Genomic DNA, 15497 nt, shown 5'->3' with positions numbered 1-15497 from the left:
ATTAAAGCAAGTTTCCCCAAACTCAAATTGCAAAATAAATTTTATTATCAGAGTCCAGATAAGTCACCACATACAACCCCGAGAAGCATTTTCCTACGGACATACTTAGAAAAAATATAGAATAGTGACCATAACAGAAGCAGGCAGTGAAAGATCAGCCAGAGTGCTGAAGGTAACAAACTGTGCAAATGCAAATATGGAGAAACAGGATAAATAACAGGAACATGAAATAACCGCAGCGGCTGCTGATGGATCTCTGGAGCTCTCACCGCTCCCCTGTGCAATCCGACAGGATGAAGGCCAAGGGAGAACAAGGCGCAAAGGTAACCTCGTGATTTAGAAAATAAGAAACAGGAACAGACGTTGCCATTCGGCCCGTTGCGCTGTTCTGTCCCTCACTCAGAACATGGCTGATCTTTGACCTCAGCGCCACTTTCCTGCAACGTTCCCAACATCGCCAAGACCCTAAATATGACAGTTTAATTTAGGAAACTTGTGGAGAAAACTCCAAATATTCACCGCAATGTGTTGGGGAAATTTCTCCTCATCTCAGTCCTGCTGAGGTGACCTCGGATTTTGAGTCTGTGATCACTGGTTCCACTGCCCAGCCAGGAGAAACATCATTCCTGCCCCTACCCTGTAAATACCCTGTGAGACTGTGTCTGTCTCAATCAGGAAGCTTCTCCATGTGAACCTTGTGTTAATGAAATTGGTGACAGTTCTTTCAGACCAGCAGCTTTGACCACAAGAACACCAGACAGTGTTCAGCATGGAATGTCCTGCAGTTACTGCAGGAGAAGGACTGGATGGACACAGTGGAGTGGTTCCCTGAGCAGACAGTCCAGACCATCTGGCAGAATGCCTCATCACCAGATCTCACCGACAGGCAGCGAGACCTCACCTGTCTGGCAGCGAGAGGGCCCCTCCCAGTCTGATCCTTGCTGCATGCCCGGAGATCACTCACACAGCGCGCTGCCCCGAGATTACTGCAGTGGAGACGAGAGGGGCCCTCCCAGTCTGATCCTTGCCGCATGGACGGAGATCACTCCCACAGCGCGCTGCCCCGAGATTACTGCAGTGGAGACGAGAGGGCCCCTCCCAGTCTGATCCTTGCTGTATGCCCGGAGATCACTCCCACAGCGCGCTGCCCCGATATTACTGCAGTGGAGTCGAGACGGTCACTCACCTCTTTGTGGACTGTGGGCTGGCGAAGATCTGTGGAGAAAGATGCAAGGGCCTGTGTCACAGCAGCTGCGTGACAAAAGGCTCACTGATCCTCGGGCTGTTCCCAGGACGCGCAGGAAAACGGACAGCGAGTGCTGCTGGAAGACCATCAACTCGGGGAAAGACGCTCGAAACTTATTGGCCTGCCATCACACCGAGATGTCCGGAGAGCAGGGGTTCCCAACCTGGGATCCACTGTTACTGGTATTGGTCTTTGGCATTAAAAAAAAGTTTGGGAAACCCTGTCATACAGGAATGCTGCCGACTGGCACATTCCAGTCTACAGGGACACCATTGGGACTACAGGGATCCTCTACACTGGACAGGGAGTGGCCGGGTTGGCTGAGGAAGCCTCACAGTTATTGTAGTAGTGAACCACCCCAGGGAGGCACATGGCTTCTCCTTTCAGCGCAGGACTTCAATCGGCTTCCAGGGGAAGGTCCTCCCGACCGCAGGGATGAGGCCTTTGGAGATTCAGCTGACGTTTTTGTCGCTCTAGGTTTTTAAGAGATGGGGTTGCTGGCCATATGGCCAACCCTCCTCCGCTCGTAGCCGGGCTTAGACAGTCCATGGCCGCGTTTTCTTATCTGTTGCCTGTTTAATGTGTTTTTGATCCCACACTAAAAATAGAAATGGCCAGAATTTCCACTGAACACATCCAGCAGCAGAATGTTCACTCCCTGAGACTGCAGCGCGCGTAGTGGACAATCGCGGTACTGCAGGGGATCAGCAGCTCCCGGAAAGTGAAAGCATTCTGAATCAGGAAGTGACGGGAGTTAACATGGCTTCGAAAGGAGAGACCGAGAGTTTGAGCGAGGAGGTGATTTGTCCCGTCTGCCTGGATTTCTTCACCGATCCCGTTACACTGGAGTGCGGACACAACTTCTGTCGCTCTTGTATCACACAGTGTTGGGAAAGGGAGGAGAGAAACTCCTGCCCGGAATGTAGAGAGGAGTTTGCTGACCGCACCCTCAGGGTGAATCGGGCCTTAGCAAATCTGGCAGAAAAATTTCGAAATCTAAACCTGAACCCGAAAGGGAAGGAAAGTAAACGTCACTGCGAGGAACATGAGGAAGAACTGAAGCTGTTTTGTGAAACGGACAAGACACTGATCTGTGTGATCTGTGCAGTGGCGCAGGAACACAGAGAGCACCGCTTCAAGCCGATTAAAGAAGCTGTTAAAATCTACACGGTAAAACTAACATTAATTTAATACTTAACACATTTCCTTTCTCCTACGTACCATTACACGAGCCTACATAACTAACACATCATTCTCTGCAACTTCCACCATCTCCAACGGGATTCTAGCATCTCTCCGCCCCACAGCCCAACTCCGCACCCTGCAACTCTCCGCTCTCTTTTCGGATCGCGGTCCACGTACTGTATCGCCCTGATCCACTCTCTCCTCCCCACTGATCTCCCTCCTGGCACTGACACCTGCAAACGGGACAAGTGCTACACCTGACTCCCAACCTCCTCCCTCGTCACCATTCAGGGCCGCAAACAGCCCGGTTCCTCCCGTTTCTTCCATGGTCGATTGTCCTCTCGTATTAGATTCCTTCTTCTCCAACTCTTTACCTCTTCCACCTGTCCCCTCCCAGCTTCTCACTTCATCACCCTCCCCCACGTTCCCCCTCACGTTGTCTCACCCGTCACCTGTCAGCTGGTTCTCATCCCCAACCTTTATATTCTGGCTTCTGTCCCATTCCTTCCCAGTCCTAATAAAGGGTCTCATCCCGAAACACCGACTGTTTATTTCCCCTGAGTAGATGCTGCCTGACTCACTGAGTTCCTCCGGCATTTTGTGTGATAATCGGGTTTGATCACCTGTTTCTTTTGATGCATCTTTGTTTCTATTTCCTTCACTCTCTGACGTCCAGGATCAGCTAAAATCTTCCTTAGACACTCTCACAAAAAAAAAATCAGACTTCCAGGAAAAGGAGCAGCAACAGAAAGAGAAGATTTCCGGAGTTCAGGTGAGGCTTCCTGAGCGGAATTTCTGATATTACTGTCGAGTTTTGCTCCATTTAATGCAGAATAGCCGAGTATCGCAGCTCCAGTGACCTGGGTCCGATCCTGACCTCTGCTGCTGTCTGTGTGGAGTTTGCATGTTCTCCCTGTGGCCATGACAGTTTCAGACACATCCCAAGGACATACTGGATGAATGGTTAACTACAATTAACCCTGTGAAGGTGGTGGAGGGTGTATGTGAATCAGGTGGGAGTTAATCGGTCATTGAGGGAGAATAGGTTTCAGGAAAATGTGAGGGAAAGGGGTTGACGGGAATGTCTCAGAAGTAGTATGGACCTGAATGGACTGAATGGTCACTTTAATGTCATAAGGAAATACAACACAGCAATGCAGTAAACTAATCTTCACCTTTCATTCGACAGAAACAGTCACACAGCGTTCAGACCCACATCACATCCCAGTTTGCTGAACTGCGCCAGATTATCACTGAGAAAGAGCAGAGCTTACTCAGGGATCTCAGGGAAGAAGAGAAGAGGATTCTCAATCCAATGGAGAAAAATCTTCTTAAGATTCAAGAGAATATAAGGATTATTCAAGAGGAAATCACTAAGTTAAAGGAACAGATGGATCAAAAAGACAGTGTGATGTTTCTCAAGGTGAGGAATTACATTTCAATTTATTTCTGTCAAATTGAACTAAATGAACAGTGGTATATTTGAAATAAACACAGCACAGCGGCCAATTCTACCAAATCAATTTCCGCTGCTGGTGACCTCACACAGAGTGTTCTCCTTGCATGACGAACCTCCAATCACTTCGCTAATGACGTTCTAAATATCGGAGATAGATATTCGATCCTTTATCGGCAACATACAATATTTAAATGATGAAATTTCAGCATAATTCATCGTAAATTAAACTGCAGTGAATCGGTCAACAAAAGATATGACATCTACCAGTCCCAGGGTCAAAACAGCCCAGAACAAAGAATGAATACGTAACTTATTCCCTTCGCTTTTACCACGTCCCCACTCACGTGACTGGTTATCGTAATAAACACCTAACACAGAATACAACGCAGACAGAAAACTGACGTGTTGCTCCTACACACAGCATTTACAAATGGCAGTAAACTGTTTCTCACCAGACAATTGATGCAAATATTCAGGGCTGTTGTTTCCCCAAAACTGGACTTCCACAACTTCTGTACATCCCAGGACAGAATGTAATCTTTTCTGAAATGATTTACTCTGATCATAACACAGAGCTGCTGATTGTGTCCTTAATTACTACATTAAATATACTTTAATACTCCCATTAACACCCAGTTCCAGTCACAGGCTGTGAGTATGTCTGGTGCGGTGGGTGTGAGGGTCTCTCTGTCAATTAGTGAGAACAAAGAATGTGACCCACACATCAGACTTATCCTCCATATCCGGTTTCCATCAGATTACAGAAACGTTCACTGTCTCTACTTTTTCGAATTAGTTTTACATGGGATTGTGTCCCATTCTCTGTCATGAGCAGGCCATTTGGTCCATCTTCTATCAGTTTCCCCTCTGTCAAAATCCTCCTGCCACCTACTCACCGCACCCAGCAACAGTGCCCCGAAATCTCTGGCCCCTCACGTGTTTATCCAGCCTCCCCATTACATTCAATCTCTGCTGTTCCATTTCATCCACTCCTGTGGCACTGAGTTCCACATCCTCTTCACTAAATTTCTTGTGGGATTTATTAAAAACCACCTGGCATTTTATTTTTGACTGAAGGTCTCCCCATAAATAGAAACATAGAAACAAAAAAAACCTACAGCACAATACAGTCTCTTTGGCCCACAGTTCTGTGCCAAACATCTACTCACTTTAGAAATTACCGAGTAAGCCATAGCTCTCTATTTTTCTAAGCTCCATGTACCTATGTAAGAGTCTTGTGAAAGACCCTATCGCATCCACCTCCACCGTCGTTGCCGGCAGCTCATTCCACCCATTCCAAAACACTTACCCAACATCTCCTCCGTACTACTTCCAAGCACCTGTGTCCTCTCGAGTTTGCCATAATGAGGTACTTCCTCCACCCGCACACAATCACATACATCACTGATCTTAAATTCCTCCATCCTATCTGCCTGACGTCATATCCAGATGGTAATGCACAGCCTGTCCTGTCTTTCCTGTCAGATAGATAGATAGATAGATAGATAGATAGATAGATACTTTATTCATCCCCAAGGGGAAATTCAATGTTCCTCCAGTATGATATCACATAAACACAAGACAGACCAAGACTAACTGACCAAAAAAAACCACATAATTATAACATACAGTTACAACAGTGCAAAGCAATACCATAATTTGATAAGAGCAGACCATGGGCACGGTAAAAAAAAAGTCTCAAAGTCCCAGATAGCCCATCATCTCACGCAGATGGCAGAAGGAAGAAACCTCCAACGTGGCAAAACTTCCCGATGCAGCCTCTGGAAGCACCCGAGCACAGCCAACTGTGAGTCCGTCCTCTCAGTAATGGTCTAACTTTCAGCAACTTTCCCTGTAATTTACCCCGTGGTTCTGTATTCCTGGTGTGTGTTTGTGACTGTGGGAGTGGGAATTTTCAACATCTTGTAATGATTTGGATGAAATTCATGATGTGGACATTAAGTCCAAGTCTAATCAGATTTGTGCTTTTATTTATTTCAGGAGGAAGCTCATCGAAACAGGAGGTAGGACATGCTCTTTACTGAAACCCTGTATGGATTTGTAAAATACTTCAAAATTCCAGTTTATCACCAGCAGTTTAATATTTACAGAATCAGTGACGATGTCCAGGAATTGTCAGTGACAGATGAGGCCCTACCGGTTGAAAAATTCGATTGCTTCTATTTGTTGAACACAGTGCTGAGAGAAACACTTGATGCCATTAACCGAGGTAAAACTTACAAAGATTCATTTTTACTTATTCATGAAACACAATTAATTTATAAGCTGAAGCAAGGATTGGCTGTGATAATGGACTGAAGGGGAACTGAAGTTTATTCCACATCAACCCCACCCACTGGGAGGCATCACTGTCACATGGTCAGCTGGAGATGTCAGACCCCTGGACACACCAGCACAGGGTCACAATACAACCAATACACGGGACTGTCAGATGAACCACTGTGTCCTGATCCCAGGCACACTGCACTAACACACCAGGACATGAGTTTGAATCTACCACAGGAGCTGGGAAGTTAATACTGTTTTGATGATATTGTAGGGAATAAAAGCGGGTATCAGTGTGGTGACCGGGATTGTCAGGAAAATACACAAGTCCTTCGTGCGCTGTGAGTGCAGACTCTGACTGACGCAGGTCTTCCCCCTTCCGGATCAGCATCTCTCACTGTTGTTAGAGGGAGAAGAGGGGAGCAGTAGTGACAGGGGACTCAATTGTCAGGAGACAGACAGACAGGAGATGGTATGGACGTGAATTGCACACCCGAATGGTATGTTGCCTCCTAGGTGCCAGGGTCAGGGATGTCTCCGATCGTGTCTGCAGCATTTAGAGAGGGAGGGAAAACAGCCAGATAACTTGTTGCATTTTGGGACCAATTACATAGGAAGTAAAAACAAAGAGGTCCTGAAAAGAATTTGGAGAGCTTGGTAGAAAGCTCAGAAGCAGTACCCCCAGGCTTGTAATTTCTGGATTGCTGCCTGTGCCACGTGCTGGTGAGGGTAGAAACAGGACAATTGGCAGATAAACATGGCTGAGAAGATGGGGCTGGGGACAAGGATTCAGATTCTTGGATCATCGGGATCTCTTCTGGTGGAGGAATGACCTGCTCAGAAGGGATGGGTTGCACCTCGACCCGAGGGAGAACAATATTCTCGGTGAGAGAGGTTTCATAGAGCTGTTGGGTAGGATTTAAACTAATTTGGTGGGGGTGGGGGTGCTCGGGAACTGGAGTGAAGGGAGAGGACTGATGGTAAAATGCAAAGATAGCGTGCAGTCAGACTGTCAGATATGGCGGACAGATGCGAGGAGAAAATTACAGCCAGCAAGGTGAGTATCAGTGCATTAGTGATGCAGAATTAAAAAGGGTAGCAGATACAGTACACAAAGTGTTATATCTCAATGCATGGAGTATGAGAAATAAGGTGGATGATCTTGTTGCACTATTACCGATTGTCAGGTGTGATGTTGTGGCCATCACGGAAACGTGGCTGAAGGATGGTTGTAGTTGGGAGCTGAATGTCCAAGGTTACACAATGTATCGGAGGAAGGAAGGAAGGCTGATGGGGTGGTGTGGCTCTGCTGGTAAATCAGCAGCAAGATGTGACATAGGATTGGAAGATGTTGAATCCTTGTGGGTTGAGGTAAGGAACTGCAAAAGTAAAAATGACACTGACACCAGTCATATACAGGCCTCCCAACAGTCAGTGGGTTGGGGCCCACAGATTACAACTGGAAATAGAAAAGGCTGATGAAAAGAATAATGTTATGATAATCATGGGAGATTTCAACATGCAGGTCAATTGGGAAAATCAGGTTGGTAAAGGATCTCAAGAGAGTGAGTTTGTTGAATGCAATGTGATGGCTTTCTAGAGCAGTTTGTCGTTGAGCCTACTCAGGGAACAGCTCTACTGGATTGGGTGTTATGTATTTAACCAGAGGAGAGTAGTTAAAAGAAACCTTAGGAAGCAGTGCTCACAACATGCTGAGTTCAACTTGAAATTTGATGAGGAGAAAGTAAAGCCTGACATTGTAGTATTTCAGAGAAGTAAAATAAATTACAGTGGTCTGAGAGAGAAGTTGGCCAAAGCAAATTGGAAGGAGATGCTGGCAGGGATGAGAGCAGAGCAGAAATTGTGTCAGTTTCTGGGAAAATGAGGAAGGTGAAGGATAGATGTATTCCAAAAATAAATACTCAAATGGCAAAATAGTAAATCCGTGGCAGACAAGGGAAGACAAGTTAATGTAAAGGCAAAAGAGAGGGCATACAACTAAACAAAAATTAGCAGGAAGACGGAGGATTGGGAAGCTTTTAAATATCTACAGAGAGGAACTGAAAGAATGATTAGGATGAATAAAATAAACAAGAAATTGATTTGAATTCAATTGACTTTATTACTTACATCCTTCATATACATGAGGATTAAAAATCTTTATGGTACATCTCCGCCTAAATGTGCAATGTGCAATTTATAGTAATTTATGATGAATAATATGTACAACAGGCTGGTTTATATAACATAGAAATTCAGTTGTGTCAGCATGAGTTAATCAGTCTGATGGCCTGGTTGAAGAAGCTGTCCCAGAGCCTGTTGCTCCTGGCTTTTAATCTGTGATTCAGAATAGCATTCAATCCAAGAGCAGGGATGTGATGCTGAGGCTTTATAAGGCACTGGTGAAGCCTCACCTTGAGTATTGTGAACAATTTTGGACTCCTCATCTAAGAAAAGATGTGCTGGCATTGCAGAAGGTTAATTTCATAAGGATGATTCCAGGAATGAAAGGGTTATCATAAGAGGAACGTTTGATAGCTCTGTGTCTGTACTCGCTGGAATTTAGAAAGATGGGGAGGGTATCTTATTGAAACCTTTCGAATGTTGAAAGGCCCAGACAGAGTAGATGTGGAAAGGATGTTTCCCATGGTGGTGGAGTTTAGGACAAGAGGGCACTACCTCAAGATAGAGGGGGGTCTATTTAAAACAGATGCGAAAAAATTTGAGCCAGCGGCTGGTGAATTTGTGGAACTTGTTGTGTGTATTTAAGGCAGAGCTTGATAGGTTCTAGATTGGACACAGCATCAAAGGTTATGGGGAGAAGACCAGGGAGTGCGGCTGAGGAGGGAAAAAAAGGAACAGCCATGATTGAATGGCAGAGCAGACTCGATAGGCAAATGGCCTAATTCTGCTCCTATGTCTTATGGTGATCAGACCACTACATTGAAGCATTGTGAGAATGAGCTCGGACACACCAACAAGCATTGACATGGGTCAAGATTTCATCTCGGGAGAAGCACACACAGCATAACCGGCCTGGCAAAGCTCCCTCACACACATACACAGGAAGGACTGGCAGATTGTAGTCAGAGCCTCAGCAATGTACGTTGTTATTTCCCTCAGTAACCTGGAAACCAATCTCTTCAGAGACACTCATTTATTCATTTAAACTACTCAATCAAGTGTGACACACAGCCACAGAAATAGGCACAAATTCTCATTCAGGATTGAAATCTGCCGTCCTTACCCAGTCTGTCTGTTCTGTGGCACTGAGCTGCCTTCTGACGTGACGTCACATCAACACTTCACAGACAGACTCCGGGGTGAGATTCCTCAGGAGGATGATCTGGGAAGGTTTGACGGAAGTTGAACTCACGGTTCACTTCATCAATCTGCAAGACTAAGATGTCTTCTTGAGCACGGCCCATTTGTGTGTGTTTGCCCCCCCCCCCCCCCCCCATCCCTCTAACCATTTCCCATCTGTGTACCGGCCCAAATTTATTTTAAAATATTTTATTTTTACCTGTTTCTACAGCGTCTGAGGGCAAATTCCATTTACCAACCTCCCTCTCTATGAGAATGTTACCCGATAGACCACTCAGAAAAATTTCCCGTCTCACATTCAATCTGAGGCCTCTGGTTCTGTACTCACATTTCTTGGAAAAAGAAACGTTATTTAAGCTCCTTATGAATTATTTACCTTGATAAGGGGTCATACCTGAACATCCGACACTACAGCTGAATAGCCCAAGCTTATCCACTCTCTGCTTTTAACCCAAGCCCCCAGTCCTGGTAACATCCTCCTGAAGCCTCCTGTCCAGTGTAATGACATCCTCCCCATATTCGGGGACCGGAAATGCAGACAATGCTCCAAGTGTGGTCTGTCATCGACATCAAAGGCCTTGCTGAATTTCATGTGGACAGTGTGGAACAGGCTGATGAATACAGGACTGAAGGTGTTTTTTTAGATTGGGACAAGAAGGGCGGCGTGGGAGCTAAATTCTGAAGGAAGGCAGTTCTGTAAAAAACTTCGCGTACAAGAACGGCGAGACTGCGCAGGACAGCGCGGAGAGTTTAAAAAGATGACCACCCTATACAGCGGGCAGCGGAGTGGGTGGCAGCAGAGTGTAGGGCTTTGGCTCAACGGGCTTAGGCGGTAACGTGAAGAGGCGAGAGTGAGGAACCGACTCTTTTTCTCCCCTTGGCAAATCGGCCTGGACGGACGGGGGAACAGCAGGGCACATTAGCTAACGGTTTAAAAAGTTTGTGTACTTGGCGAAGTAAGTGGGTGAGTTGACCTATCTTTCTTTGTTTCATTCCTGTAGAATTAGGTAGCATGTCTGCAGGGTTAGTGCTTTGTTCAGGGTGTCAGATGTGGGAATCCTGGGAGACCTCCAGCCTCCCTGATAGCCACATCTGCACCAGGTGAACCGAGATTCAGCTCCTCGGAGACCGTGTTAGGGATCTGGAGCTGCAGCTTGATGACCTACTGCTTATTAGAGAAAATGAAGAGGTGATAGACAGGAGCTACAGGGAGGTAGTCATCCCTAGGCTACAGGGGTCAGAAAACTGGGTGACTGTCAGGAGAGGGAAGGGAAATCCCCGGATAGTTGAGAGAACCCCTGTGGCTGCCCCCCTCAGCAACAAGTATATCGTTTCGGATGCTGTTGAGGGGGATGACCTGACAGGGGACGGCCACGGTGACCGGTTCTCTGGCACTGAGCCTGGCGCTGTTGTGCAGGAGGGAAGGAGGGGAAGAGGAATGCGGTAGTCAGAGGGGATTCCATAGTCAGGGGAACAGACTGGAGATTCTGTGAGCCTGGTAGAGATACCCGCATGGTGTGCTGCCTCCCAGGTGCCAGGGTATGGGATGTCTCGGATCGGGTCCAGAATATCCTGAAGGGAGAGGGCGAGCAGCCAGCTGTCTTGGTACATGTTGGTACCAATGACATAGAGAGGAAAAGGGAGGAGGTCCTGAAGAGAGATTTCCAGGAGTTAGGAATGAAGCTGAGAAGCAGGACCTCCAGGGTAGTAATCTCAGGATTGCTACCTGTGCCAATTGCTAGCGAGGGCAAGAATAGTAGGATCAGGCTGATGAATGCGTGGCTGAGAGACTGGTGCAGAGGGCAGGGCTTCAGATTCTTGGATCATTGGGATCTCTTCTGGGGGAAGTATTACCTGTTCAAAAAGGACGGGTTACACCTGAACCATAGCGGGAATGTTTAATAGAGCTGTTAGGGAGGGTTTAAACTAATTTGGCAGGGGGATGGTAAACCGGAATGGTAAAGTGGAAGAGGGGGAAAACAGAAATAAATCTAAGATCGTGAGTAGGAAAGATGTCAGGAAGGACAGGCAGGTGATGGAGCAAATTTGCAGCCATTGGGATGAGTTGCAGTGCAATCAAAACAAAGAGTACCAAATACTGGACTTAAGGTGTTATACTTAAATACACACAGCATAAGGAATAAAGTGGATGATCTTGTCGTACAGCTACAGATTGGCAAGTATAATTTTGTGGCCATCACTGAGACGTGGCTAAAGGATGCATGTCTCTGAGAGCTGAACGTCCAAGGATACACGGTGTATCGGAAGGATAGGCAGGTAGGCAGAGGGGGTGGCGTGGTTTTATTGGCAAGAAATGATATTAAATCATTAGAAAGAGGTGACATAGGATCGGAAGGTGCAGAATCTTTCTGGGTTGAGCTAAGAAATAGCAGGGGTAAAAGGACCCTGATGGCAGTTATCTACTGGCCTCCTAACAGCTGCAGTGAGGTGGACTACAAATTACAACAGGAAATAGAAAAGTCTTGCCAGAAGGGCAGTGTTATGATAATTGTGGGGGATTTTAACATGCGAGTGGATTGGGAAAATCAGGTCGACACTGTATCTCAAGAGAGAGAATTAGTAGAATGTCTACGAGATGGCTTTTCATAACAGCCTGTTGTTGAGCCCACTAGGGGATCAGAGGTACTGGATTGGATATTGTGTAATGAACCAGAGGTGATTAGAGAGATTGAGGTGAAGGAACCGTTAGGAGACAGTGATTGTAACATGATTGAGTTCACTGTGAAATTTGAGAAAGAGAAGCTGAAATCCGATGTGTCGGTATTTCAGTGGAGTAAAGGAAATTACAGTGGCACGAGAGAGGAACTGGCCAAATTTGACTGGAAAGGGACACTAGCGGGAGGACGGCAGAGCAGCAGTGGCTGGAGTTTATGCGAGAAGTGAGGAAGGTGCAACACAGATATATTCCAAAAAAGAAGAAATTTTCGAATGGACAAAGGATGCGACTGTGGCTGACAAGAGAAGTGAAAGCCAAAGTAAAAGCAAAGGAGAGGGCATTCAAGGAAACAAAAATTAGTGGGAAGACAGAGGATTGGGAAGTTTTTAAAAGCTTACAAAAGGAAACTACGATGGCCATTAAGAGGGAAAAGATGATCTATAAAAGGAAGCTAGCAAATAATATCAAAGAAGATACTTAAAGCTTTTTCAAATATATAAAGAGTAAAAAACGGGTGAGAGTGGAGAAAGCACCGATAGAAAATGATGCTGGAGAAATTGTAATGGGAGATAAGGAGATGGCTGAGGAACTGAACGAGTACTTGCATCAGTCCTCACTGAGGAAGATATCAGCAGTATACCGGACACTCAAGGGTGTCAGGGAAGAGAAGCGTGCGCAGTCACAATTACGACAGAGAAAGTACTGAGGAAGCTGAATAGTCTAAGGGTAGATAAATCTCCAGGACCAGATGGAATGCACCCTTGTGTTTTGAAGGAAGTAGCTGTGGAGATCGCGGAGGCATTAGCAATGATCTTTCAAAAGTCAGTAGATTCTGGCATGGTTCCGGAGGAGTGGAAGATTGTAAATGCCACTCTGGTATTTAAGAAAGGGGCAAGGAAGCAAAATGTAAATTATAGACCTGTTAGCTTGAGAAATGGTTGGGAGATTTCTGGAGTCAATTGTCAAGGATGAGGTTACGGAGTCATATGACAAGATAGGCCAAACTCAGCATGGTTTCCTTAAAGGAAAATCCTGCCTGACAAACAAGATAAGAGCCCATGGAATTACGGGAAATTTACATATGTGGATAGATCGTTGGCGGATTGGCAGGAAACAGAGAGTGGGAATAAAGGATCCCATTCTGGTTGTCTGCCGGTTACCAGTGGTGTTCCACAGGGGTCCTTGTTGGGGCCGTTTCTTTTTACGTTGTATATCAACGATTTGGATTATGGAATAGATGGCTTTGTGGCTAAGTTTGTTGATGATACGAAGATAGGTGGAGGGGACGGTAGTGCTGAGGAAACAGAGAGTCTGCAGAGAGACTTGGATAGATTAGGAGAATGGTCAAAGAAGTGGCAAATGAAATACAATGTTGAAAAGTGTATGGTCATGCACGTTGGTTGAAGAAATAAATGGGCTGACTATTATTTAAATGGAGAGAGAATTCAAAATTCTGAGATGTGTTACGAACACCGTAACTGGGTCACTTACCAGCAAAGATAGAGAGGTCGGTTGAAGTCTGATGGTACTATTTTTAACAGTATTTATTGGTAAAAATACACAAAAATAATATCAATGCAAACATACAGATAATATACATCGTCAATACTAAATCTAAAAGTGCGGGTATAATAATAATCAATAAGAAATAACTATCGTTGTCTAGGGGATAATGTATTGTCCGATGGAAATATAAAAGTCACTCAGTTCATGCAGGCTTCAGCATTTGGTTGGAGTCAAGAGAGAGTTTTTAGAAACTTGCCAGCTTTTCCTTTTTATGATGTCGATCCTTCGAAATTTCGTTGGTGGCCTCTTCTTTAGTGAAGCCGTTCTTCCGTGGTAAGGCCCCAATCCCAGGCAACGGGAAAGGACGCACGCGAGCCCTCCACCGGCTGTCGCTATTAAACGCTGTCACGGGATTTCTAACATTTCTCCTGGAGCGTCTCAAGGGGTTGTTTCCCAGACCCGCTTTTATCCTTACTCACGGGGTCTCAGATGTCAATCAGGTTGGGATGATGCAATCCCTCAATCAGCCCACTCCGGTCATTCCCTGAGGGCTTCAATGAATAGTACAGTACTCAATACATAATTCCGTCTCCAAGAGACAATGGCCGTTATTCGTGGCTTTGTCTTGCTGAGAGGCCAGGACCCATTGCAAAAACCTTGAGGATTCTCTCTCATTTCCTGGGTCCCAGACCCGAATTAAAAGCCATCTTGCGATTCTCAAGAAGGAGGGGATGAATTTGTACCCTTCGGCCCGTGAGAGTTTTTGCACATTCGGAACAGATGCAATGGGACTTGGGAGTGCTCATGCAGGATACCCTTAAGGTTAACCTCCAGGTTGAGTCGGTGGTGAAGAAGGCGAATGCAATGTTGGCATTCATTTCTAGAGGAATAGAGTATAGGAGCAGGATGTGATGTTGAGGCTGTATAAGGCACTGGTAAGACCTCACTTGGAATACTGTGTGCAGTTTTGGGCTCCTTATTTAAGAAAGGATGTTCTGACATTGGAGAGGGTTCAGAGAAGATTCACTAGAATGATTCCGGGAATGAGAGGGTTAACATATGAAAAACATTTGACCGTTCTTGGACTGTACTCCTTGGAGTTTAGAAGAATGAGGGGGAACTTCACAGAAATATTTCGAATGTTAAAATGCATGGATAGAGTGGTTGTGGCAAAGTTGTTTCCCATGGTGGGGGAGTTTAGTACGAGAGGACATGACTTAAGGATTGAAGGGCGACCATTCAGAACGGAGATGTGAAGAATTTTTTTTAGCCAGAGGGTGGTGAATCTGTGAATTTCTTGTGGCAGTAGAGGCCAGGTCATTGGGTGTATTTAACACAGAGATTGATAGGTATGTGAGTAGCCAGGGCATCAAAGGTCATGGTGAGAAGGTGGGGGAGTGGGACAAAATGGGAGAATTGATCAGCTCATGATAAAATGTCGGAGCAGATTCGAAGGGCCGAATGGCCGGCTTCTGCTGCTTTGTCTTATGGTCTTATTTGAATGCACCAGTATACAGAATGAGGATCTTGTAGCACAGGTAGAGTTTGGCAGGTACAAACTTAGGCAGGTACGACTTTGGTCGAAGGAATAAAAGCAGAGACAATTCTGTAAACAGGGCAAAATTCAAAAATCAGAGGTGCAAAGGGACATGGGTGTCCTTGTGCAGGATTCCCTGAAGGTTAACTTGCAGTTTGTGTCAGTGGTAAGATTGGCAAACTCAATGTTTGCTTTCATTTCGAGAGGATTAGAATACAAGAACAAAGATGTAATTCTGAGGTTTTATAAGGCATTGGTCAGACCACACTTGGAGTAT

At 45.7% G+C, this 15497-nt stretch overlaps 1 long non-coding RNA gene across 1 annotated transcript; it reads left to right on the top strand.

Moving 5' to 3' along the window:
• Positions 1-3767: 3767 nt before the first annotated feature.
• On the top strand, positions 3768-6114 carry LOC140724387 (uncharacterized). The gene is made up of 3 exons (XR_012098117.1): positions 3768-3854; positions 5892-5914; positions 6002-6114. It is a non-coding gene; the product is annotated as an uncharacterized lncRNA (long non-coding RNA).
• Positions 6115-15497: the final 9383 nt, after the last annotated feature.

This window comes from Hemitrygon akajei, unplaced genomic scaffold (assembly GCF_048418815.1).
Source record: "Hemitrygon akajei unplaced genomic scaffold, sHemAka1.3 Scf000201, whole genome shotgun sequence".
Taxonomy (NCBI): Eukaryota; Metazoa; Chordata; class Chondrichthyes; order Myliobatiformes; family Dasyatidae; genus Hemitrygon; species Hemitrygon akajei.
This window is presented reverse-complemented; position numbering and strand designations above follow the sequence as displayed.